The sequence below is a fragment of the Camellia sinensis genome, chromosome 6 (assembly GCF_055761805.1).
Source record: "Camellia sinensis isolate YWXY chromosome 6, ASM5576180v1, whole genome shotgun sequence".
Lineage (NCBI taxonomy): Eukaryota > Viridiplantae > Streptophyta > Magnoliopsida > Ericales > Theaceae > Camellia > Camellia sinensis.
The window spans coordinates 139,708,811-139,736,743 of NC_138966.1; the positions used below are offsets into that span (position 1 = coordinate 139,708,811).

At 39.3% G+C, this 27,933-nt stretch overlaps 2 pseudogenes across 1 annotated transcript; one reads left to right on the forward strand and one right to left on the reverse strand.

Moving 5' to 3' along the window:
* Positions 1-991: 991 nt before the first annotated feature.
* On the reverse strand, positions 992-2,845 carry LOC145793629 (peroxiredoxin-2E, chloroplastic pseudogene; annotated as a pseudogene).
* Positions 2,846-4,458: 1,613 nt separating this feature from the next.
* Positions 4,459-6,640, forward strand: LOC114272734 (2-alkenal reductase (NADP(+)-dependent)-like; annotated as a pseudogene). Its single transcript, XR_014333142.1, has 3 exons — positions 4,459-4,958; positions 5,217-5,296; positions 6,101-6,640. The product of XR_014333142.1 is annotated as a 2-alkenal reductase (NADP(+)-dependent)-like (transcript).
* Positions 6,641-27,933: the final 21,293 nt, after the last annotated feature.

Below are 27,933 nucleotides of genomic sequence, written 5' to 3' on the forward strand. Positions count from 1 at the left end.
TTTGGAAAAATGTTTAAGAGATTTTGAAATTAATTTGTCAATCAATTACAAATATAATATAATAAAATCATACGCAGGTTGAGTTTATTCATCAATAAGAGAATGAGGCACAAAACAGAAGTTCAAGATCAAACAAAATGAAAGAAAAGGAAAGTTATTAGTATAAGCTTAGTAACAAATGATGGATGTGAAAAAATAAAAAAAATATTGGCAAACAGGCTCTATAAATCATCAAAAGTCATTCAGCTTGCAATCATAAGCTACTTGAGTATATTCATTAATTAGGCAATGAAATAGCAAGTTTAAGATCAAATAGAAAGAACGAGAAGGAAAAGATACTATAAATAAGCTTTGTAGCGAATGGTGGACAATATAATAGGAAACATAGGGAAAGGGCTCTATGAATCATCAAAAGTCACTAAGAATGCACACAATCTTGCATATAATGCAGGAACTTATTTTGTCATTCAATCTTCCATGTCAAGTGAGGGAAGGAACCAATAAGTTATTGGGAGGCATTATCAACCATAATAAGGTTAAATTCTAACTTTGCAGAATACACATCCTTCATATTTTCGTAGAAAAGATAAATCTTCAATTAACAATCAACATCATTCCATTCCTTTCAGTTGGAGTCAAGTTGCCATGACTCAAGTATCCCAAAGGAATGCCATTCATAATCTACTCTCTAAAAGTAAATGATTCAACCCTCAAATGTTTCAATCCTTTAAAAAAATCTATACCAATGTGAATCTAATCATGGTTTACACCGTCTTAATTTACAAACAAACGAAACTCTAATTTTATCTACCTTTTTTCATTTCTCTTTCCAAATCTCTCCTCAAATCCTCCAACCAAACACAGTATTAAAGTTTCACCCTTCAATTATAAACCCAAAAACAAAAACAAAGAAGACAAAATCATTATTCAAAAAAAAAAAGAAGAAGCAAAAACAAACCCAATTCAACCTCTCAAATCAAAGCACTTTAAGCACATAAACCCAAAAACAAAAACAAAGAAAACAAAATCATCATTCAAAAAAAAAAAGCAAAAACATACCCAATTCAACCTCTCAAATCAAAGCACTTTAAGCATATCCTCAACACCCCTGAAAGTAAAAATACCACCTTCCTCTAAATTTAGCACCTTCACAACCCCATCCTCCACCAACATCGCGTACCTCCTCGACCTCACTCCCAACCCCATCGGATTATCACTCGATTCAATTTACACCAAATCACCTTTAGGAATGGAAATGGCCCAAGGCGGGGCCGGGGATCACACTTCCTGTCCCCGATTTGCGATGGTGAAATTTTCCCGTCCCCTGCCCGATCCTCAACAAGGAACCTATCACCGTCTCCCGCCCCCGCCCCCTAACAGGGATCAGGTTTCGCCGATCCCGAAAATTCCCCGGTCCAAAAAAAAAAAACTAGTAATACAGAAGTCTATGTATAACTTAAAGATCGAATAGATCAAATACAAAAATGAAATCATCAACAGATCAACACAGACCAAAGATCTCTACCAACAGATCAATAAAACCATCGACAACAACTTCATACACAACTGTCAACAGGTCTACAACATCATTCTCTCTCCTCTCATCTCCGTGATCCTCATAATCAACTCATAAGATCCGCAAGAAATCAAAAAAAAAGAAATCAGAGAGATGGTAAGATCTGAGAAGTACAACTCAAAAAGAGAAATCAAAGAGATGGTATCGGCGGCGAGGCCGTTAGCTCAATGATCAAAGATAGCGATGTTGACGGCAGTGTAGAGAATGGCGTCGTAGTCGCCGTGATGTTCTTTAGGAGGGAAATGGGGGAGATTGAAAACCCTAACAGCTCTCTCTCACCAAAGATAGCGGAGGAGGAGAGAGATTGACGGCTACGCTACCTTTGATCCACCGTTATACCATGACGATGATGGCGGATTCACTGCTCACAAGGAGGTCACTGTAGATCTGAACTATACTCAACAGATCTAGGTAAATGATGGGCGAAGTGGACTACATGAAGGAGTGGAAGAGGTGATGAAGGACGGTAGTGAAGACTAGGAGGCGACGGAGGCTCAAATTATCGCTTCTTTCTCATCTTTCACAGTCACAGAGAGTAGAGAGAGGGAGAAGAACGAGACAAAGAGAGAAAGAGAGTGAGAGAGAGAGAGAGAGAGAGTTGAGATAGATAATAAACTAAACTCTAATTTCTAAACATATATATATATATATACACGGGGACTGTTCGAGGCCAAATCGGGGCAGGGCTGGGGCCGGGGTTGGGGGGCACCTATCATTGTCCCCGGCCCAAAAATCATCTGGGGTTTATTTTTCACTACCAGCCCCAGTCCCATGGGGAGTAATTTTTGAGAAAAACCAGGCTTATCGGGGTGGAGCGGGGTAGGGCAGTCCAGGTCCCCGTCGGTCTGGATTCAAATTGTCATCCCTAATCACCTTCATGAAATCCCCATTCCCATCTTTTAGAATCATCACTTCATCTTCGATTTCCAACCCCTTCTTTCACGCCTTCATCATGAATGCGACTTTCACAGACACAAAGACAATCGCATCAATCCCTTTCGATTTCAACTTCGCCACCGCTGACACAAATCCGGGGAGGTGTTTTTGGGAGCAAGTTGGGGTGAATGCCCATGGGACGACGAAGAGGATGTTTTTTTTTTTGTTGTTGGTGAAGTAGGAGATGGTTAGGGTTTAGAGCTCGTTTACGGCGTTGAAGTAGGAGATAGTGGATTCATGGAGCTTGTCGCCAACGGAAATGATGGCAGAGATTTTGGTGGTGGAGAATTTGAAGAAGATTGGGCAACGGTGGTAGAGATTGAGGGAGAGGAGAGAGAGAGAGAGAGAGAGAGAGAGAGAAGAGGTAGAGAGAGAGAGAGGGGTTTGGGGAATGAGAGTACTAAGGTTGTTGACATGGTTTAAGCTGTTGTGGGTGCCATTGCTGTAGAGATAGAGCAGTGTGTGTATAATGTATATCTATATCTATATATGTGTGTGTGTGTTGTAGAGAGAGAATGTGGGGGGAGATTTTAGAGAGAGAAATGTGGGGGTGGGTGAGAATATGGGGGGACTTTATACCCAGTTTTTTTGTAGTGATCGTGTCTAGTTTTTTGCCATATATTTTACATAGTAAATATGGTTATTCTCTTGATGTTAATCACTAAATTTCTGCTGATAAACTAATACCCAATCTCACAAATTACCTAAATTCTTACATAGGTATAAACTAGAAAAGTTGAAAAGGTATAAAATGGATGTTTGAATTGTGCCTTTATTTTGATTCTTCCAATATGGAATTGTGTTTGGACTTTCCACGATTTTAAGCAAATAAAAGCCAAATCTTCGTTCAATTTGAGAAAACCACGCACACATCACCAGAATCGAAACCCTAGTTTATAAATCTAATGGCTAACTACATACATTAACTACCAAAAAATCCCAAAAATATATATAAAACTTGAAAATTCAGATGATAAATCAAAGCTTTTAAATCGCTCAATAAAGAAAAAAAAAATAGAAATTTTATTTATCATATCAACAATAAAGTTAGATTAGAAGCTGAAAATTGTGAAGCTTAAAACCCTTAAAAATTCTGAAACAACTCAACAAAATCGAAGCAATACAAGCTTAAATAAAAGAAAAAAGAACATGGGTTTGATATAGAGAGTGGAGCCCTGTTTATACAAGTCCAGAGTAGAGAGAACAATACGCTTGCTCAGAGATGCGATGTCGGCGACGATACTGAACGATGAGAAGTGGCGATGACAGTGGGGAGTGGAAAGGACAGAGAGGAGGAAGGAGTTATTGTGTATGTGTGTGTATTTTGAGAGAGAGAGAGAGAGGAAAACAGCTAGGCAAAAGGTGGGAAAAAATTAGTAGAAATTAGTAGCCTATTTTGTTTGTCATTGCTACTTAATTTTCCCTCCAAAATTGGTGACAAAATTATTTTCTTACCAAAAGACAAAATTATTGACCATGAAAATAGTTTTCTCACTAAATAATATCAAAATATTAAAAATTATTGGTGACGAAAATATATTCATCACTAATAATTTTATAATTGGTGATCAATTTTTTCCTCACCAAAAGTCTCAAAATTTTAGCGCCACCCAAAAAAATTAGTGGGAAAATCTTCTGTGACAAAAAAATAAAAATAATGACAAAAATAATTTTGTCACGTAATTTTTTTTATTATGTATGTAGATTGGTGATGAAATTTTATTTTTCCCTCTAAAAATGGTATATTTGGAGACGAAACATTAAAAAGTACATCTTTTAGGACAAAATTTATTTTTGTTATTAGTTTTCGTCTCCAAAGACTATTTTTGTCGTAGTGGACCATTTGTGGACATTATGTTGGTTTGGTGAAGTAGAATCACATCACTTGTTCAAAGTCCTGTGCACCACCTTTCATTTGACATTTTCAGGTAGTTGTTGTAGGTAGATAATTTTTTCCTTGATTTTAGGATAAGGTGAATTCAGTATGTGACATTTTTCGTTGTCCCTTCTAGATCTATGGCTTTGTATTCTCACTTTGACAATTGATGAAGTTTATTGCGAAAATTTCATAGAAGGCAAGCATTTTGTTATAGTTCAGTCAGTAATTCAATCCATCAAAGGGCATATATTGCTTGGAAATTTCAAAGCCTTAGTTATCATGCTTCCCTCTGTAAGATGTGCAGAACTTGTGTTTTTATCAAATTCTCTGTTTGTTTTTTGTTTTTGTTTTTTTGTTGGGGGGGGATGCTCAATTGTTGCTTTGAATTTGCATTTTGTAGGCATGGCTGATTTGACGGCCTATGCTAATTTTTATGAGCTATGCGCTCCTAAGCAAGGAGAGTATGTTTTCGTTTCAGCTGCCTCTGGAGCTGTTGGTCAGCTTGTTGGGCAGTTTGCAAAGTTATTAGGCTGTTATGTTGTTGGAAGTGCCGGAACCAAAGAAAAGGTAAGTGCCCCTCCACATTCCATTGTGCTATTCATGCTAAAATAACCAGTTAGTGGCTGGCCTAGTCAGAACTATATTGATTGCTCAATCAATGTATGTGGTCTGACACCTTTTCCTTAACCAGCATGTTCGCAGAACTCTCACAAATTTTGAAATTTTAGCCAAAGAATATTTTATGCTGGGTCAGAGCAAGCATCGTCACTGACTCTCTTCTTTTTTTGTTCTTTTGTTTCTTTCTTTTGCTATTTTTCAACCAAGGTTGATCTGTTGAAGAACAAATTTGGGTTTGATGAAGCATTTAACTATGAAGAGGAGGACTTGAAAGCAGCTCTAAAAAGGTGAGCATTTCATGTTCTTGTATAGAAATACATAACAACACTAAGGCCATGTTTGATTCACAATACTAATAGTGAGGTATTAATAATCCTATCAAATTAGTGTGGTATTAACTATCCCACCCCTACCCCATTACTAATTATCCTACAAATTTGTTGGATTAATTATCCATTGGATTAATAGTCCTAAACCAAATGTCAAAACAAACATAGGATGGTTGGGCCCACGGATTAATAATCCTAATCCCATACTTTAATCCTTCCAATCAAACATGCCCTAAAAGATTTAAAGCCTGAATACATTGCTGGATAGAATGGCTGCTAGTATGGACAACCTTGTTCAAGGAATGCCCCTTCATAAATAAAGCATGAAATTCTACAAGCCACCTTTTGACTTACCTTATATAAAATAGATGGTGTCCAAAACTTAACTCCTTGGGGTCATTTGTTGAAGACTGCATTTCTCTTTGTTTTTGAAAACTAAAAACTAAAACTTGTTTGGTTTATTGTTTTCATTTACAAAAAATGGAGTTGATTTTAAATTTTTCACTTTTTTTGGAAATGAAAAAATGGTGTTCACCTATTTTCAAAACAAGTTTTCACTCTCTCCTCCTCCTTCACGTCTGGCCACCATCCACTGCTGCCACCACCCACCTACCAAAAAACAAGGAATTGGCAACATTAACAAACAATATATATTTCTTCAGAAAAGTGTTGGTTTTTTTTTTCTTTTCTTTTTTTTTAAATCTCAATTTTCCCAAATTCAATATCTTCCTTTTGTACCCCTCTGATTAAACTTTTTCCCAGGTACTTTCCAAATGGCATCTATATTTAATTTGAAAATGTTGGAGGAAAGATGCTTGATGCAGTACTTCTCAACATGAGACTCTGCGGTCGCATTGCTTTGTGTGGTATGATCTCATAGTACAACCTTGAACATCCAAAGGTGTTCACAACTTGTTCTATCTTATCACAAAACGAGTCCGTATGGAAGGATTTATAGTTCACGATTACTATCACATGTATCCAAAGTTTTTGGACATGATCTTGCCCACATAAAAGAAAGAAAAATCACATACGTGGAAGACATAGCTGAAGGCCTAGAGAGTGCCCCAGCAGCTCTTATTGGGCTTTTTGCAGGTCACAATGTCGGCAACTAGGTGGTGGTTGTTGCTCGTGAATGATGATGTTATTGATGTCCTGGTAAACCTTAGTATGCTTTACTAAACGTATTAGAGAAATGGTTTTTTACTGGGATGATGTTGTTAGAAGCTGTTTTTTTAAGTTTTAATCATTGTATGGGTGTCAAGGAAGTGTGAGTACGTGTGAGTGTGAGCGTGAAGCTAAGTGTAACGGGCTGTATATGCTTTGACCTATTTGTTTCCAAGTTTGTGAACGCTTGTAAGTTTCTTGATTACTAGTACTTTTAATTTAATAAATATGAGTGTGATGTTTATCAGTGGTGTTATATATATCAATTAGTGTACTAACTAGTACATCAATTAGTGTACTAACTAATGTACCAATACTAGTTATGACATTATTATTGATTCTACTCATTATACAAATTACAAATCAGCAATGGTAGATATCATGAAAAACCTTTCATGAAAATAATCATAAAAGGTTTGTGACCCTTGGATTACACTTAGAATAAAGCACCACACACTAATCAAGGTAATTCAAAGATCATAAAAGTTTCATGATCATTTTCATGAAAAAATTTTCATGATCCCTAACTTTTCTCATTACAAATATCAAAAACCTCATAAATTATGTCACATCATCCATTGTTACATTAGTTAGTATACTAATTTGTTCATATAGCATTATTCGATGTTTATTTATTATGCTTTTAATTTTTGATATATTGACATTAATGATAATTTGCAATATATTGATTTAGAAGAAGAATTCAATCATTTAAGAGTACTATTATCAATCGTTTCCAGTCAATCTATCATTAATTATAATCAAAGGATTTTTACTATTAAAAGACGAATTAAGATTGAATAAATTTTTGTAAAATGCCTCTAAAAATAATTACAATATTTAATATTGATTCAATTTTTATCACTAGGATCAGCACCCCTGAACTAAAAGTACTAATATTTCTTAGTTTTGTTTTGATATTTTTATTTCTTTCAACTGCCAATCCTTAAAAACTTTCTTTGTTTAAGTGACTGAATAAAATAAGATTAACATCCCTAAGGCTGTAAGTCTTAAAATATTATATCCTATTCCGTGTTTGAATTGGTCTCCTATCCCAAATTTTGGTTAGTTTAGTGGAATTGACAGAATTTTATTCAATTTGCAACATACTTTATACTACTTTCGAAAACGTTTTTCTATACCTTCAATTAATACATCTTTATTTGCACAAAAAAAAAAAATATAAAAAATTACAATCACTCTAGAATTGTATTTTATGACTAAACTAAAGTGTTTTCTTTTTTATATTATAAATTTTATTGCATATATAAAATTCTTTTTCTTTATTGCAAAATAAATAAAAACAAATTGAATATGAATAATTGCTCTTTAAATTGAATATTTAGAGATCATTGTTAAGAAATTAATTGGTGACATAAAATAGATGAAATATCACATCAACAAAATTTTAAAAAAATAATTACAAATCAATAAAAATATTTATAAATATTAATAATTAAAATTATTAATTTTTTCATAAATATATAAAATAAAATAAACAAAATTACTCGAGTGTAATGCCCCTATAAAATTATAATAATAATCAAGTAATGTATAGCCACTATAAAAAATTAAAATTTTAGAGACCAAAATTTATGGGTAAAATTATTTTTTAGGGACCGAATAATTTTGTTGTGAAAAATATCGTTATTATATTTTTAACAACAAAAATTGGACATTAGTGATAATTATTATCCTTTTGGAATCAAATTTTTTGTCTTAAAAAATAAACCATTTTGAGACCAAATTATTCTGTCCCTAAAAATCTATTTATTAGTGACATTTTCAAAATTTTGTCGCTAAATGCCTTATTTTTTACTTTTCGGGACAACCTTTTAGCGACTATCCTCATGACGATAGAAATTGGTCGTTCAACGTCTTTTGTAACAAAATTTTCACTTTTAGAGGCCAAAACATTTGATCCCTAAAACTCTTATATATTGTAATGAGCAATTCTCATATAATATTTGCACATTAGGTTTGTCTTTATGAATATGATGATATGATAGGACCACTATAAAAAATTAAGGTTTTAAAGACCAAAATTTATGGATAAAATTATTTTTTAGGGACCAAATATTTTTGCTACAAAAAGTGTCGTTATTATATTTTTAGCAACGAAAATTAGACATTAGTGATATATTATTATCTTTTTGGGACCAAGTTTTTTGTCTCAAAAAATAAACTATTTTGAGACCAAATTACTTTGTCCCTAAAAGTATATTTATTATTGACATTTTTGAAATTTTGTCGCTAAAAACTTTATTTTTGACTTTTTGGAACGACCTTTTAGCGACTATCCTCACGACGATAGAAATTGACCCTTAAATATCTTTTGTAACAAAATTTTTACTTTTAAAGACTAAAAAATTTAATTTTTAAAACTCTTATATGTTATAGTGGGCCTTAAACTAAAAGTATTAAGAAGTAATCTTATGTTAAAAAATAGTAAAATAAAAATAAAAGTACATAATAAAGTAGTATTTATTATATAATAATAATAATGAGAATGGAGCCCTTTTCTGGAGTCCAAAACAGGTTTCTAATATGAAGCCTCTCATTCATACATACATACATACATACATGCATACATATATATCTATCTATCTATCTATACTATTATAAAGTGAACACAATTTATGGTGTCATGAAGCCATTCCTTAGAAATTTTTCTCAATTTTCTCTAAAATGACCTTAACCTTTTACACTTCCAACAGTTTTAATTAGGGGTAAATGATAAAACAAAACAATCAATTTCACTTTCCCACTTCCCACTCTCCATGTCTCCTTATTGCAGTTACAATATACACCGAAATCCCCTCTGCATCTACATAACTCCCACACAGAGAAAACCCCAAATGAAACAACGATACAGATCAATCTTCCACAGAGATCTCCATGGGACACGGTACTTCATCCTTCACCTCTCCTAAAGACCCACTGCCTATGCGAGGGCATCGATCTTACATCACTCAGCACAGCAAGGCATTCCCACGGGGGGACCTCGTCTGAGACACAGAGATGAATAACGGGTTTGCAGTCACTTACAAACTCCACTGCGACAAGATTGAGAGCAATCGCCATAAGACACGCTTGGCGAACTGCCAAATCAATTTCTGGTGAGATGAATTAATTGATTCACTCTCTAATTGCAGGTGAAAAAGGTCGCCATAGCAAAAAGCACAAATCTTCTTCCAAGGTTCTTCCATTTCCCCTATTTGTCTATGTTTTGATTTTGCTTTTCCTGTTTTTGTAAAACAAAATTACGTTTTTTGTTTGCAGGAGGATCATAGGTCCACAGTTGTAGAAGACGATGAGTCCTATTATGTTGAGGATTTAGATGATGAAAGAGAGGGGGCTTTATCTTGGTGAGTATATTTTTATTTTATTTGAGATAATATAGAAGTATATATATCATATCAAATTTAGAAAAAAAAATATGCAATTGAATAAATATTTTTATAAGTAGTGTTCCTTAATTTAATTTTTATTGACTTAATCGCATAATTTTTTTTAAAAAAATTTGCACACGCATCGCGTGTGCCCGGCCGCTAGTATATATATATATATATATAAACGCTCCAAAGCATTTTAATATGAATTGATCTTTGAATTACTTTTTAGCATATTCAAATTTCATTTAATTTTTTTAAACTTTTGCATTTTTAATTGTAAAATTACTAATCAAATATATTTTAATCAACTCACGAACCAAACTCATTTAATTTTTCTTGTGACATATGATTTAATCAAATATATGATTTAATCAATTTCAAATATATGATTAAATCAAATATATGATTTAATCAATTTCAAATTTGAAACGTTTCTTTTTTCTGTCAACAATTTGTAAGTAATAACTATAATTAATAATATTTTATATACAATTCATATATTTAGAAAACAACCATCAATTAGTTTTAAATAGTTCACTATATCAATAAATTTTTTGTTTTCTTAGGAGCCCTTTTGATAATATTTTTTCAAAATTTTTTTAGATCCTTTTTTGCAATTAATTTCTAGGATAAATTACAAATACACCCTCTGAAGCATGCTTAAAATATGAATTGTCCCCTGTGGTTTGAAAAATTACAAATACCTCCCTATCAGAATTTTTTATTTAATAGAATTAATTAAAAAAGTGAAATTTCTAACTGTTTACTTATACAATAATAAAATTATCTGAATTATTAATTGAAATAAAATTTTAACATTATTAAAAACTGTTAATTAACTTGATGATTTATTAATAAAAGAATCTATTTATTATGAAATTAGAAACCTTAAGTAGCATGATGTAGTTTTTAAAATTACAAAGAGTAATTTATAATTTAAATAAACCTCAGAGAGTCTATTTGTGATTTATCCTAATTTCTAAGGGTCCAAAACCTCGGCTTGTACCCAAAGCCAGCATTGAGCATTTCTTTTGGGTGAGGGTGGTCCTCCAGGCTCAGGATAAGTTATTTGGATGCTATTTAATAATATTATGGGTTAATTTAGAAATATATTATTTTAGTAATTTTTAAATTTTTTGACTAAAATATAAAGTCAAAAAAAATTAAGAATATTTACCAATAAATTCTATCTCACAAATAAATACTTCAATTAATTCCAAATTAGTGGAGAGTTTCTTTCTGTGTAGTCCTGTTTTTTTAATTTTCGTAGTGTTTTGGTGGACAACTATACTCTTTTATTAATGTGACATATATGGTGTGATACTTCAATGTAACAGGTATTAATGTGACACTCCAAAAAAACTAAATTCTTAATATACTTTTCCAAATGTGACAACATAACGAGTATGATATGACACTATAAGACTTTTACTCCAAAAAAATTAAAAACTCGTTAGTATATTTTTTTCAAATGTGACAATGTAACGAATATGATGTAACACTCCAAAAAAATTAAAAACTCTTTAGTGTACTTTTTTCAAATATAACAACGTGGTGGGTATGATGTGTCACTCAAAAAAATAAAAACTCCTTAATGTATTTTTTTCTAAATGTGACAACGTGACTGGTATGATGTAACACTCTAAACAAAATAAAGAAAAATGATCCAGACCCCCTTTCCCCCCACCCCCTTTGACCCCCTCTCTTTCTGATTGGCCAGTTTTTCTTTTTCTTTTCTTTTTTTTTCCCTTCTCCTCCAATCACCACCCGCCATGTGTGTGTGGGGATGGTGATTGCAGGGGGTCTCAATCACATCCTCAAAATAAAAGTTCATTAGTGTACTTTTTCCAAATGTGACAATGTGGCAAGTATGATGTAACACTCCAAAAATAATAAAAACTCTTTAATGTATTTTTTTTTAAATGTGACATGTGACACTCCAATGTGGCAGGTATAATGTAATAGTCTAAAAAAATTAAAAACTTTTTAGTGTATTTTTTTTAAATGTGACACTTCAACGTGACAAGTATGATGTAACACTAAAAACTTATTAGTATACTCTTTCCAAATGTGACACTCTAATGTGGCGGGTAAATGAGTCATTACACATCCAAAATGACTAAATAGTTCATGTGTGGGTGAAAATCTGACCACACTGCCCGTTTAGTGATCAGCTGGAGAGCACAGGCAGAATAGATGGCTTTAGCAACCTGTAACAGAAAGAAAAAGCTCCGGCGGTGGTTCTTCCACCCGGGGGCACTCCGACGATCAAGTCAGTATATCTCTCAAAGATAATCAAGTGCTAAACTGAATACTCAAAACATAAATTGCATACCTTAGACCCATGGGGGTGCCTCTCTTTTATAATATACTCAATCCAAGTCCCAATAGAAGTATGACTTCTATGAACTTCATCTCAATGTTTACTTTGGATTCTTAAAGAGATAAAGATAAACTCCCTAAGAGTTCTATCCTTATCCAAGGTCAAGTCCCCTCTCCGTCTTAGGACTCTTGTCCCTTATCTCGGATTCCGATATCCTCGGAGATGACCTCGGCTTCTCCAAGATTACCTCGGCTTAACTACCAGGGCACGTGGCACCTCGGCTGACACGTCGGCGTCACCATGCCACGTGTTGGTATTCAGAAAATATATCCCCACAACTGCCCCCTAGGTTCTATTACCTCGGCATTCTGAGGTGATGGAACCTATTCCGATATTTTGTCACTTCTTTTCTGAGTAATGGTTCAAAAACTGATTAGCCAAGATTATCCACTTTCAGCCGATGTGTTCTCTTCGGAGAACAAGGCTTCGATCGTACTCTCCCACGCGCATGAGCTGTCATGCATATCTAACCATTCCTTTCACGTGTTTTGTCTTCATTGGAGCGTGTCAGTGACGCGCCTGAAGGCTGTCTGTTCATTCGTCTGCGCTGTCTGACGCGTGCGTTGCACTAGGCGCAATAATTGCCCTATTTTTGCCGCCGTTTCACGTTTTTGACAAAACTTTTCCTTTGCCTCTATTTTTCCCTTACTTTTTCATTCTGTCTTCTTGCTCTTTCTCTCTCTGAAAGCTCTTTCTTCTTCGAATCTGCCATCGCTTCAATCTCTCTTCTGGAACTGCTCTTAATCCCTCATTCTTGCGAAGCCTTCTTTGCTGTTGCAACCAATTTCTGAGCTCGGCGAACATTGCCCCGGCTTCACTTGTTCCGGTAAGATTCATTCCCTTCAATGTTAATTTCTCTTTCTGCGCTTTTGTCTGCCTGTTGCCATTACTGATCTTGTTCGAAGCCTTGGGTTTATTTGTATCTTGAATTTGTGGCTATTCCTTGAACTTCTATACTTTTTCACCATTCTCTTTGCCACTGTTCTTGATTTTTTTTTTCTGTATCTTTATTGTTTCTGAGAGCTATACCTCTGTTCTGGAATCTGAAATTTCGTCTTTGTTTTCTCTTTTTTGTATCTGCCCCAGATCTGTGCCTTCAATCTTGGTCTTTAGAGTTCTTAGGTTTGGGATTTGTGCGTAGAACCTTCAAATTTAGGGAAAACTGAAATAAGCCTTATCAGTCATTTCTTAGATTTTTACCGAGGTTCTTGTAACCCTTCCTAAAAACGCCCATCTTCTGAAACATATTTTAAATTGACATAATGGGTATGTGGAGGCATAGGGTAAATACCCCAACAAAACTTGAATACTTTAGGCAGGAATTCTCTATCCCAGCCGATGTTCATCTTAAACTAGCTGGGGACAGTGATACCATCATGCCCACAGACCATACGATGCCCTTCCCTATAGTAGCTTTCACCGAATGTGGACTTCGACTTCCACTTGATCCCCTGTTTCGCGAAGTTCTTCACTTTTATAGGCTGAACCCCATGCAACTTACTATCAATTCCTATAGGGTAATTAACGGTATTATTGCTTTAGCTAGGCAAGAGAACCTTAGAATTACCCTGGCCGACCTTCAATACTGCTATACCATGTGCCCTCTTGACCTGAAGGATAGGGGTTTCATTTATTACCTTAAACCGAGATCTACTCAGTACAAAATCGTAGCCGACCTCCCAGACTCCAACAAGGGGGCTGGAGATGATTTTCTCATTGCTTCTGGAAATTGGGAATTTGGCCCAGACGAAGATGTCCACCTCTACCCTCTTCCTCGAACAATTACAGAGGGCAAGAGTAAGAGCCCTGAGTCAACACTTAGTTTTTTTTATTTAAGTCTTTAATATTTTTTTTTGTTTCTGACGTCTGTTTCTTTGTCCTGCAGATCTTCGTCAGCCACCGAAAAATTTTTGTCAATCCTTCTTCCCAGGAACAGATCTAAAAACACTCCTTAACCTTCCAATCCATAAACGAAAAGCCCCACTGTTACTAAACTTCATCCCTACATACAAATCCACTTTACCCGACGTCCCAAGAAAAAGGAAGAAGAGTCTTTCTCCACCCACAGCCACAACCTTAACTGCTTCTACATCCCGAACAGATCAAGAGTCCACATCTGACCCAGCCGATCTTCCATCAACTTCGGCCCCCTACTCAATACCAATTCCTGAACGTAAACGTCGACGAAGGCTTGTAAAGACTGCCGAGATGGTTCGTCCAAGGCCTGTCGTTCAAGACCTTCTCGCCGATCTTCCAACTGACGCCGAAGCCGCACCAACGCAATCAATGCTCCCACCCAAACCAAAGAGAGTTAAAAAGGCTCAGCCTAAAGCCAAGGCTACAGATGCCGAAGCTGAGGATGCTGTGCCTATTTCAAAGCTGGCAGAAAGTAAAAAATCAACCTCTGTTTCCACCAAGAGGTCAGCTGAGGGTCAACCCTCAGGGTCTACTCAATCAAAGAGGCCAAGGTCATCGTCTGCGACGACCTCGGCTTCAAAGAAGCCCGACGTCCCCTGGGCCCCTGATCTATCCCTGGAGGATAGGCCCATTATGGCTAGTGAAAGTGCTGACGACATTAACGTTGGTGTCACCCTCAGCACTGCTCTTCTCCTTCCGAATGACTTGGAACGAAATGCTAAGCTTAGTGAGTATGAGAATTACGCTCTCATGCTCCAACACTCCGTTCAAGTAAGTATTTCTGTTTGTACTTGTGATTTTTTCTTCCGTTCTTTACTGAAAGTACTGTCTCACATTTCTGTTTTTCTGCAGGCCATTCAGCATGCCCATTCATTTTCAATGCAATCTTTTGAAAATCGTCAAAGGTTGGTTGATATGAAAAGGGAAGCATCTTCCATGAAGAGAGAGATAAAGTCCCTTGAAGCAAAAATGAAAAAACTGGAGGATCAAGCCGAGGCTGCAACTAAAGTTCAAACTTTAGCTCTTGAGAAGGCCGAATCTGCTGAGGCCGTTAGAAAAGTTGCTGAGGCCGAGAAAAGAGAGGCCGAGGCTCAGAAGGCCCAAGCGGAGAAAGAACTCCAGCAAGCCCTGGCCACAAAAGAGGCCGAAGTCAAAGAGGCCGATGAAAAGGCCTACGCCCAAGGTATGGCCGACGTCGCAGAAGATTATAAGCTTCAAGTCAGGCAGGCATGCAATAGGGGATTTTCCCTAGGTTAGATGTCCCTGATAAAGAAGCTTGATCTCCCTGTTGACTCCCCCCTTCGGAATGTTGATGCCATCCCTTTGCCATTTCCTCCACCTCCACCTCCACCTGAAGGTGAATCAGAATCTGATGCTGACGCCGAGGATGAAGATAAGGAAACCAATGAAGAAGCCTTGGTGAGAAAACCCAAGGATGCCGTCGTAGCCAAGTCCCCTCCTCCTACTGAGCAGGTTATGGACTTAACCTTGGATGAGGAGGGTGATGAGGCCAAGGAGGCAACTAGGGAAACTGCTACTGGGCAGCTATCGTCCAATCTTCTCTTGATAGAAAGAAGTGTTGTGGAATCATTAGCAGAGATTGATGCCGAGATACAAGCGGAAAAAGTGGCCGACGAGGTTCCACCAGAATCGTCCGAGGTCCCAGTCCCTGCAGTGGCTAACAGCGAAGAATCTTGAGAAAATTGTCTTTTGTATTTTTTCCTTCTTTTTCTGTACCTTGCACTTTTGTACTTTTTTTAATTTTTGGACAATGCGAAACTTCTTCTTATGGCCGACGTGGCTTTTTTAATATATAATTGCAACTGTTCTTTTGGATGTTTTAATCTTGTGATGTTCTGTTGACTGCTTCTGCGTAGTCTTGTACTGGGAAAAATTTTTTGCATGCTTCTTCATGTTGCTTCCTTTGTGCAATCTTCTCGGGGTGACATACCTCGGGTATAACTATAAAACTTAAACTTCGGCAAGATACCGACCTGCAAACTTTTCATGAATTTCAACAAGTATAAAACATATATTTCTGAATGTAAATTTTGCAAGTTTCTTCTCAAATAAGTATCAAACAGTGATCTTGATCTATCTTACTTGTAAATTGTTACAAATTTTCAACAAGTAGTAAACAATATACTTAGCCTTTATATCAACCTGTAAATTTCTGTATACCTCAGCGGGTGATCATATGTCGGCTTAACATAGACTTGTAAATTGCTACAAATTTCAACAAGTGTTAAGCATCTTCCCTAGGGTTTAAGCAACACACACATTGCTATGAGAACTTAAGCAATAACCTCGGCGTATCTTCAACTTGTAAATCGCTACAAATTTCAACAAGTGAAGATAAGGAATCAGCTTAATTCTAACTTGTAAATTGCTACAAATTTCAACAAGTGAATTAAGGAATAATCTCGGCTTAACTTCAACTTGTAAATTGCTACAAATTTCAACAAGTGAAGATAAGGAATCAGCTTAATTCCAACTTGTAAATTGCTACAAATTTCAACAAGCGAATTAAGGAATAATCTCGGTTTAACTTCAACTTGCAAATTGCTACAAATTTCAACAAGTGAAGATAATGAATCAGCTTAATTCCAACTTGTAAATTGCTACAAATTTCAACAAGTGAATTAAGGAATAATCTCGGCTTAACTTCAACTTGCAAATTGCTACAAATTTCAACAAGTGAAGATAAGGAATCAGCTTAATTCCAACTTGTAAATTGCTACAAATTTCAACAAGCAAATTAAGGAATAATCTCGGCTTAACTTCAACTTGCAAATTGCTACAAATTTCAACAAGTGAAGATAAGGAATCAGCTTAATTCCAACTTGTAAATTGCTACAAATTTCAACAAGTGAATTAAGGAATAATCTCGGCTTAACTTCAACTTGCAAATTGCTACAAATTTCAACAAGTGAAGATAAGGAATCAGCTTAATTCCAACTTGTAAATTGCTACAAATTTCAACAAGTGAATTAAGGAATAATCTCGGCTTAACTTCAACTTGTAAATTGCTACAAATTTCAACAAGTGAAGATAAGGAATCAGCTTAATTCCAACTTGTAAATTGCTACAAATTTCAACAAGTGAATTAAGGAATAATCTCGGCTTAACTTCAACTTGTAAATTGCTACAAATTTCAACAAGTGAAGATAAGGAATCAGCTTAATTCCAACTTGTAAATTGCTACAAATTTCAACAAGTGAATTAAGGAATAATCTCGGCTTAACTTTGCCTGAGCTTGACTTGGGTTCACATTAATTATGTCTTCAATACTCATCAATGCATAACTTTATCACTCATACATGTTGAAAGAATTCTGAAAAGACTTTATTGATGATATCGGCCAAACAATGATGTATATCTAATGATAGAAAAAATTCAAATTACAAGTATTCCAAGGTCTGGGCAATGCTTTGCCCTCATTGTCATCAAGCCGATAAGCTCCATTGCCTAATACTGAAGTAATTCTGTAGGGTCCTTCCCAGTTTGGTCCAAGCTTGCCCTCCCTGGGATCCTTCTTGTTCCCGACGACTTTCCTTAGTACTAGGTCGCCGACTTGAAAATCTCTTGGATTAACCCTCTTGTTGTAAGCTCTGGCAAGCTGTTGCTGGTACACTGCGAGCTGAATTGCAGCTTTCTCTCTTCGTTCTTCCAACAAATCCAGGTTTCGGGCTAAGAGTATGTCATTGGTGCCATTCTCTACTCCCTGGGTTCTGATCCCTGGGATGCCGATCTCCAATGGGATGACTGCTTCTGTGCCATAGGCCATGACAAAGGGGGATTCTCCTGTTGATCTTCTTGGCGTAGTCCGATATGCCCAAAGTACGTTGGGCAACTCGTCCACCCACTTTCCTTTTGCTGCCTGCAGCCTCTTCTTTATTCCATCCAGGATTACTTTGTTGGATGCCTCTGCTTGCCCATTGCTTTGAGGAAAACTTGGTGTTGAGAAATAATTCTTGATCTTGAATTTTGCACAAAAGTTTTTGATAAGTTTGTTGTCGAACTGTGTTCCGTTGTCGGCAACTATTGCTCTTGGAATCCCAAATCTGGTGATAATGTTTCTCCATATAAAATTCTTGACGTCTATATCTCGGATTTTGGCAAGAGGTTCTGCCTCTATCCATTTTGTAAAGTAGTCTGTTGCTACCAGCAAGTATTTTCTCTGCCCAGTTGCCTGGGGAAGTTGTCCAACCAGATCCATGCCCCATTGGGCAAACGGCCAAGGGCTGAATACTGGGTTCAGGTCGGCAGCTGGCTGATGTATCAAAGGTGCAAACCTTTGACATTGTTCACACTTCTTTACATAGGCTTCGGCATCCTTTTGCATGTAGGGCCACCAATACCCTTGGGTAATGGCCCTATGGGCTAACGATCTGCCCCCAGCATGGCTTCCACAAATTCTTTCATGAATCTCGTAAAGAAAATCTTCAACCTGCAAAGGGTGTATGCACCTTAAAAGTGGTCCAGTGAAGGACCTCCTGTAGAGATGGCCTTCTGCTGTTAGACTGAATCTGGCCGATTTCAGTCTAATTTTATGTGCTTCTTTATGGTCTTCTGGCAGCTTCCCTTCTTTTAGGAATGCAATGATTGCATCCATCCAGCTTGGTCCCAAGTCTACGCACATTGCTTCTTGTTTGGTGCTTTGTTTGTCTATGCTCGGGGCCGACATGTAATCGATCATAATTGTCCTTGTTTTTCCAGTTTGAATTGAACTGGCCAGGTTAGCCAACGCGTCGGCGTGGGTGTTGTCATCTCGGCTAACTTGGAGTAATCTGCAGTTCTGAAATAGGGCTGCCAGTCGGACGACTTCCTTTGCATATGCCGACATTCTTTCGTCTCTGGCTGCAAATTCTCCTGTTGACTGGTTAACAATGAGTTGTGAATCACAAAAAACAATTACCTCGTCTGCCTCTGCTGCTGCTGCTAGCTTTAGCCCTGCAATTAATGCTTCATATTCTGCTTCATTGTTGGAGGCTTTGAACCCCAGACGGATGGACTGTTCTACAATTTCTCCATCTGGAGATATCAGCAGTACTCCTGCTCCTGCTCCCTGGTGGTTTGAACTTCCATCGACGAATAGTCTGAATGAATCGCCGATGTAGATGCTGCATGGTCTGAGCTTTTCTTTCTCTTGCTTTTTTGTTTTTGACTGGGATTCTTTTTGCTTGTTGGGGCGATGCTCATCTCGGCTCGACGGAGCCTGAGGTGTGATGGCTTCAGGTGTGAGTTCTGCGACGAAGTCGGCCAAAACTTGGCCTTTTATTGCTGTTCTCGGCCTAAATTCTAGGTCAAACTGGCCCAGTGTTACTGCCCATTTTGCTATCCTTCCTATTAAGTCTCCTTGATGTAACAAGGACTTCAGTGGGTGCTCTGTTAGGACCACAATCTTGTGTGCCTGAAAGTAATGGCTCAATTTCTTTGAAGCCATTACCAAGGCTAGCATTAATTTTTCCAGTGGTAGGTATCTTGTTTCTGCGTCAGCCAAAGTCTTACTTACATAATAGACAGCCTTCTGCTCCCCTTTTTCCTCTCGGATTAGCACTACACTGACTGCGTGTTCAGAGACTGCTAAGTACAAAAACAATTCCTCCCCTGGAACTGGGTTAGAAAGGACCGGGGTTGCGGTCAAGTACTTTTTTAGGTCGGCTAAGGCAGCTTCACATTCTTCTGTCCATAGGAAGTCTGTGGCTTTTTTCACCAGGTTAAAGAAGGGTCTGCACTTGTCTGAGCTTCTGCTGATGAATCTGTTTAGGGCTGCGGCCCTTCCAGTAAGCACTTGAATTTGTTTTGCCGATGTCGGACTCTGTAGTTCTAGGATGGCCTTGATTTGGTCTGGGCTGGCCTCAATGCCCTTTCTTGTTACCAGATATCCTAAAAATTTACCTGACCCAACTCCAAAGGCACACTTCGAGGCGTTGAGTCGGAGCCGATATCTTTTGAGTATGTCAAAGACCTCTTTTAGGTCGGCAAGATGACCTTCTGATTTCTTGGTCTTTACGACCATGTCATCGATGTAAACTTCTACCGTTTTGCCAATCAGGTGTTTAAACATCTTTGTCACTCACCTCTGATAGGTTGCTCCTGCGTTTTTCAGCCCAAAAGGCATTACCTTGTAACAGTACAGGCCTTTCGGGGTGATGAACGCGGTCTTCTCCTCATCTGGAGGGTACATAGCAATCTGGTGGTACCCTCTGTATGCATCTAAAAAACTCATCCTTTCATGTCCCGAAGTGGCGTCTACTAGTTGGTCGATTTTGGGCAGAGGAAAGCTGTCTTTGGGGCAAGCTTTGTTGAGGCTGGTAAAGTCTACACAAACCCTCCACTTGCCATTCTTCTTTTTTACTACTACTGTGTTGGACAGCCATGTTGGGTACTGAACTTCTCGGATGGCCCTGGCTTCAAGGAGTCTGTCTACCTCTTCCTCTACTTCTTCGACGTGCATCAACGTTGGCCTTCTGGCTCGTTGAATCACAGGCTTTGCCGATCTGTCGACATTCAGACTGTGGCAGGTGACCTCGGGGTCAATGCCAGGCATTTCATAAGGTGTCCAGGTGAACGCCTCTATGTTTGCCTTTAAAAAATCTTCCAGTTCTTTTTCCTCTTCTCTAGCTAAGCCTGAGCCGAGAAGAAAAAATCGTTCTTCGTCGCCCTCCTGGACGAGGATTTTCTTTAGCGCCTCTTCGCTTTTCTCGGCTGGTTTTTTCCCGACGTCTTCTAGGACTTCCATGTCCTCATCTTCAACTTCTGCTTTCTTTGGCTCCCGTATACTACAGGTGGATTTTATTGCTGCCATGGAGCAAGTTTTGGCTTGTAGTTGATCCCCTCTAACTTCTTCAATCCCATGCTCTGTTGGGAACCGGAGTAGTTGATGCAACGTCGAGGGAACTGCCCCCATTGCATGCAACCACGGCCTTCCCAAGATGATGTTGTATGGTGAGGGTGTGTCAATTACCAGGAATTCCGTCCTGATCTTCTTAGTGCCGGCTTGTACTTCTAAGCTTGTTGCACCCAGTGGCCATGTCGGTGTTCCATTAAAGCCGACCATCGGGCCGCTTGATTGTTCTAGGTCATCGGGGTGAAGGCCTAGCTCTTTGTAACATCTGACATACATGATGTCACAGGAGCTGCCTTGATCTATTAGGATGCGTTTTACTTGGCACTCCCCAACCTGGAGGGATACTACCAAGGCATCATTATGCGGATGTTGGACCAGTTCTAAGTCGGCTTCAGTAAAGGCTATCATTGGCCCTTGGCATTCTTCTAGCCGATGTCTCTTTTCCCCGACTTGGTAGATATGCTGTAAATGTCTTACCCTCTGGGTTTCTCCTCTGACTTCGTTTTCGTTAACCCTTGAGTGGATCACATTAACCACCCTCGGTTCTCCTGCTTGTGGTAGCTGTGCTGGGGGAGGGGGTGCTGCTGGTGCTTGAGGCAACCTTGCCTGCTCTTCCCTTGTTCTGGCCTCATCGACCAGGTCCCTCAGAAGGCCTTGTCTTACCAGGTCCTCCAAGTGTGCTTTTAAGGCTCTGCAACCTTGAGTTAGATGCCCTTCTTCATTGTGGTAGGCACAACGTCTACCAACGTTCCTTCCCATGAATTCCCCCGGTGCTCTTGCCGGAGCCCTGAAATAAGGTTAATTTCGAATCCGATCTAAGATTTTATGGATTGGGATCCGGAATACCGTGGTTACCGCCTGTTTGTTTCTTAATTCTATTTCTTGTTTGGTCGGCCCATTGTTGACTCGGCCTCGCTTTGGCGAGCCGTTTCCCTTTTCTTGTTTCACCTCTTTGTTTCCCGATGTATCTTCTTCGGCCCTGGCGTATTTCTCAATTCTTGCCATGAGTTCTTCCATGCTTTTTGGCAATGTTTTTGCCAAAGACTTCCGTAGTGGGCAGTCATCTTTCAGGCCGTTCTTAAAAGACACGACTGCTACTTCCTGGTTGCATTCGGGTATTCGGTTGAACACCTCGTAGTACCTCTTCGCATAGGCCCTAAGGCCTTCTTCCTTGGTGATTCGTAGAGCCATCAAAGCATCAACCCTCAGGGGTTGCAGCTTGTTGGTCACGAACCTGGCCACAAACATCTCGGCCAAGCCTTCCCATGTCTTTATGCTTCCTTTTGATAACTTATGGAACCAATCAGATGCAATTTCCCCCAAAGGATGAGGGGAATACTTTGCAGAGCAACGGCTCGTTCCCGCTATATAATGCCATTGAATTTAGGTATAGCCCAACATGAAAGTTTGGATCTGACTTACCATCATAGATTTGAAACCTCGGCATACTGAATCTCTTGGGCGGTTCGAATTTGTCCAATTCCACCGAGAAGGCTGTCTTCGGTTTTACTGGGGAGTTTACCTCGGCTTCTGCATTCTGCTGCCTCCTTTTGAGGTAGTCCCTTAGGTCTTCTTTGCTCCTCCCTGGAGCTCGGCTGTCTTTGGATTTTAGTCTTTTTGGTACACTGCTTTCGGCCTCGTGGTGGGTCCGTTTGGATCTTTCTTCATGGGTTGTGTCAAAATGGAGTACTTGCCCCTGAACATGTCGATGTTCTTTGGGGTCTGGATTCTTCATGTGGTGTGTCCTTCGGGACTCTTCTTGCCTCGGCTTTTCCCGTCCGACTTCCCTGGAAGGCCAGTGAGAATGCCTTCCGCTCCTGGTATGCTGAGGGACCTCGGGGATTGTTTTTCTTCCACCCTTCTGAGTGTTGGTCGCTGGCATCGGCGTATCTTGCAGCGGGTATGGTGGCTGCATAACATTATTCTGCATCATGAAGTTGACGACTGACTGAAGGTCCGCCAACTTGTTTGCTAGTTCTTTCACTTCCTCATCCCTCCGTAGGCACCTGTCCCTCCATACCTGGAGGTTATCTTCATTGTAGTACTTTCCTTGGTTTGTTCTTTTTGACGTGTCGCCTTCTGGGATGACGTCGTTCTCTCTGTGACCCTGGTCACGGGCTTCTACATTGTGGTTGTCTCCTTCAATGTCAAGGTCAATTGGTCTGCCACTCCCAGTGGGGGCGTCATCCCCAATATTTTCCTGCTGTCCGTTACTGGCCATCTATTCTTCCTTCGTTCCCACAGACGGCGCCAAATTGTGTGGGTGAAAATCTGACCACACTGCCCGTTTAGTGATCAGCTGGAGAGCACAGGCAGAATAGATGGCTTTAGCAACCTGTAACAGAAAGAAAAAGCTCCGGCGGTGGTTCTTCCACCCGGGGGCACTCCGACGATCAAGTCAGTATATCTCTCAAAGATAATCAAGTGCTAAACTGAATACTCAAAACATAAATTGCATACCTTAGACCCATGGGGGTGCCTCTCTTTTATAATATACTCAATCCAAGTCCCAATAGAAGTATGACTTCTATGAACTTCATCTCAATGTTTACTTTGGATTCTTAAAGAGATAAAGATAAACTCCCTAAGAGTTCTATCCTTATCCAAGGTCAAGTCCCCTCTCCGTCTTAGGACTCTTGTCCCTTATCTCGGATTCCGATATCCTCGGAGATGACCTCGGCTTCTCCAAGATTACCTCGGCTTAACTACCAGGGCACATGGCACCTCGGCTGACACGTCGGCGTCACCATGCCACGTGTTGGTATTCAGAAAATATATCCCCACAGTTCACAAGAAAAAATATGAGATTATATAGATTACAAGTCCAAAATATGAAATTTATTGGTCAACCTCCCAAAAAAATAATGTGTTTAGGATAATGTAAATATAAATAAGTTCTTAATAGATAGTCTTTTGAAGCAATTTTTTTTTTACTTTTCTATTAGACTGAGCTCTCTATTAAATTTGTCGTTTTTTATATATATTTTTTTAATAATAATACTACGAATTTAAACTTATTATTTAAAAATTATTCAAAATTATAATAATAAAATTTAAATTTATTTTATATATAAATCTCACGTTATATAAATTTAATTTCTACCCTCCATACTTTTCCCCAAAAAAAATTTGAGTGATTATCTCACACCACAAACTTTTTTGAATGGAAGGCATAAAGCCTCAACAATATGGTCTCCCGAGCGCGGGGGCGGTGGGGGGCGCCGCCGCCAAGATACAAGTTGTAACAGTACATTTGGCACATCCTCTATCGTCCATCCACATTGCCTTTTTTTTTTTTTTCCAACGTTCCATCCACACACTGTGCGGTCCTCAAAATAAGGGGTGTTTTGAAAAGATAAAAATAAGTATTTTTTTATTTTTGTTTATTTTATGATTTTATAATTTTTTTATAAATAAATTTGAAAAGTGTTAAATAAACAGTTTTTTTTTTAACTTTTTTGAGAATTATTATAATATGATATCACATCATTTGTAAAAAATATATAGGCTGTTTTTGAAATTACCATTTTACTAAAAAAAAAGTGAGAGTATTTCAATAATTTAACAAGGTGATTTATATCTATCTTTTCAAATGGTTTGTTGCTCAAAAAAACTGACTTTTTAAGCAAAAAGTTGGCTTATGTTCATTTTTTCACAATGCCCCTAGCCTTCTTGTTCAATAATACTACGAATATATGGAAATTATTCACTAATTATTTAAAATTATCATCTTTTTATTCAGATTTATTCTACAAATGAACGTTGCACTATATAATCTCTACCATACAAATACCCACCCAAAAAATCTTGAATGAATATGCCCGAGTTTCTAGACTTTTTCATTTTTTGATAATTATCATCCTACCAAGCCTATGATTACCTTAATTATTATTGTACATCTATTCTACCTTTACATCGATGGGCCCACAAAAGGTTTTGGGCCACCACTTAGAGCCCAATTCACGGTTCAAGTACTAAAGCCCAACACCCTTGAGAACCTAACGTTAAACCAAAAATCAATGGCATCTAAACACTTGTCAAGCAGGGAACCAGCCACGTAAGCAGACAAAGATCCTGTAGAGTTATTGCATCACACATAAGCCATTAATGAGGCTCCTACAGCATTAAATGCGATAACCCCTTCACGTCGGAACAGGCAGCCTCACCGTGAACAATGCAAGCTAGAGTATAGACTTTTGGCCAACACAACAGGTCGGAGTGGACAAGGAAATGATAGACAAAGGATATAAGGAGGCTTCCAAGACACATCAAAGGTCAAGTTCTCCATTCTTCTTCTCTTTCTCACTCTCTCTCTCTCTGCACAGTCAATCCCCTCTTTTCTAACTTGATCGTTGGAGGGTCCGTTGGGAGACTCTCATTCCCTGTTGGACCTTTTTGCAGGCACCACCAGCGAGCTCCGAGACCGGTGAAAGGTGTTGGAAGCGTGGGTCGACCCGACTTGCCCTCCCTTGGATCAACAACATCATCAGTTGACGCCGTCTGTGGGAACCGCCACTCCAAGTAACAGTTGTGCTCATTGTTGCCAAAGACCCATTCCTGATAATTTCTCCTTACCTGCCATCGAGGTGGATGGTTACAACGAGATCCATGGCTTCTCAACACAATGTGGTCGACCCCCAAACCGACCCTCCCAACCCAAACAACCCATCTTAATACTTCAAAGGGCTCACCAACAACATCAACCGCTTAGCCGAGCAAAACCAGGCCTTGATCAACGCTTTACTCCAGCGAAACCTCCCTATATCTCCTCCACCACCACAAGATATCCCTCTCAATCGAGAACAGACCCCGAGCCATCCTTTCCAACAAGCCCACCTTTCCAACCTAGAGGGTCTGTAAGCCCCATCTCAAGACATGAACCCACCACCTCGGGGTTTATATCCATCAATTCAAGCACCTGCCCCTAAAGGCGAGGCTAATAGTGTTCAGCCCCCACTGCACTTTGGAGGGGACCATATTCCTATTTGGGATGTAGAACTCCGAGCCATGAAACTCCAGCTTCACGGAGTCATGCAGAACATACAGAATAAACCCTTCATAACAGCCAACTCCCCATTTGTCGCCTCCATCAAGGACAAACCCCTACCCCCCACGTTCAAAATGCCCTCGATCGACACCTTCGACGGCATAACGGATCCGATTGACCATTTGGAGACCTACAGGACCCTCATGATCCTCCATGCTTTTCCTGACGAGATCATGTGTCGGGCTTTCCCCGTGACGCTTGAGGGGTCAGCTCAACTATGGTTTAGTCAGCTACTGCCGGACTCTGTCTCTACTTTCCAACACCTGAGTGAATCCTTCCTGAGCCATTTCATTGGTGCTTAACGCCAGCAGTGCCTGGCAACTAAATTACTTAATATTTGACAGATGGAAGGGGAGTCACTACGCAGCATTGTCACTCGATTTAACACCGAGGCCTTACAAGTGGCAGAAAACGACGACAAGGTCATCCTCACAGCCTTCATAGCCAGTTTACAACTATCCAATTTCCTTTTCTCCCTTTCTAAAAACCCTCCGACTACCATGGCCACCCTCTTTTCCAAAGACCAAAAATATATTAATGCCAAAGACTCTTTGGCAGCCCGCTAAGATACCACACCTAAAAATCCAACCCTTAAGAACAAAATAAAGGAACCCGAAACCAAATCCTCTCAATATACACAGCAACCCCTTCAATATACTGACCGACTTGCCCGAACCGACCGACCAGCACCTACCCGACCGCCCGGTCGGTTCGAACGATACACTTCTCTCAATCCCCCATAGAACAAGTCTTGAACCAGATTCAACAAGATTACAACTTGAAATGGCCTCAACCATCACGATCTCCCTCCAACCGACGAGATCAATCCAAGTACTGTTGTTTCCATCAGGACCACGGCCACAACACTGAAGAATGTGTTAACCTTAAAGACCAGGTAGGGGGTATGATACGCTAGGGGCGCCTTAGTCGGTTCACGGCAGCCTGTCCCCAGCAACGACCAATGACCGACCCGCCAGGGGACCATCACCGACATACCCCCCCAGACAGCCCATACAACCTAAGCGAGACAATGATCGATCCCCACCACAACCCCGGGCACAAGGCAATTCCACCCCCCAGTAGGTGAGATCAGAGTCATCGCTGGCGGGCTCGCATGCGGAGGGCCATCTCGTTTGGCCCAGCGAGCCGAACTCAGAAAAATCAGACAAGGCTCCGATAAGGAAGTCACGACATTAGATCGCCCCTTCAAACACCCCAAGCAATGGTCTGAACCCATCACCTTTACTGCCCACTGCACAGGCATCCGTTACCCCCATGACGACCCCCTCGTCATCTCCGCTCTCCTATCCAACTACAAAGTTAGAGGGGTGCTTGTCGACAACGGCAGCTCTTCAGACATCATCTTCTTGAACGCCTATCACCAACTCAAGGTCGGACAAGAAAAGTTGTCCCATCTCCAAACCCCGCTAGTCGGCTTCACTGGCGTTCAGGTGACCTCCATAGGCTCCATCAATCTTCCCATCACCATCGGAGAATATCCACCGCAGACCACCAACCTACTCACTTTCCTTGTCGTCGACTATCCTTCTGCTTATAACATAATCCTCGGACGCACGGCTCTCAACACTTTCAAAGCTGTCACCTCCACATACTATCTAGCCATGAAATTTTCGACCAACCTCGGGGTCGGCACCGTGAGGGGCAAGCAGATGATGGCAAGAGAATGCTACGCCGCCTCACTAAAGGAGGTCAAAATGAATGAGGCTATGATCATCGAAGGTCTCGACGTCAGAGACGAGAAAGAGTTAGTCAGAGGGGAACTAGTGGAGGAACTTGTCGAAGTGCCTATCGATCCTACCAATTCAGCCAAAG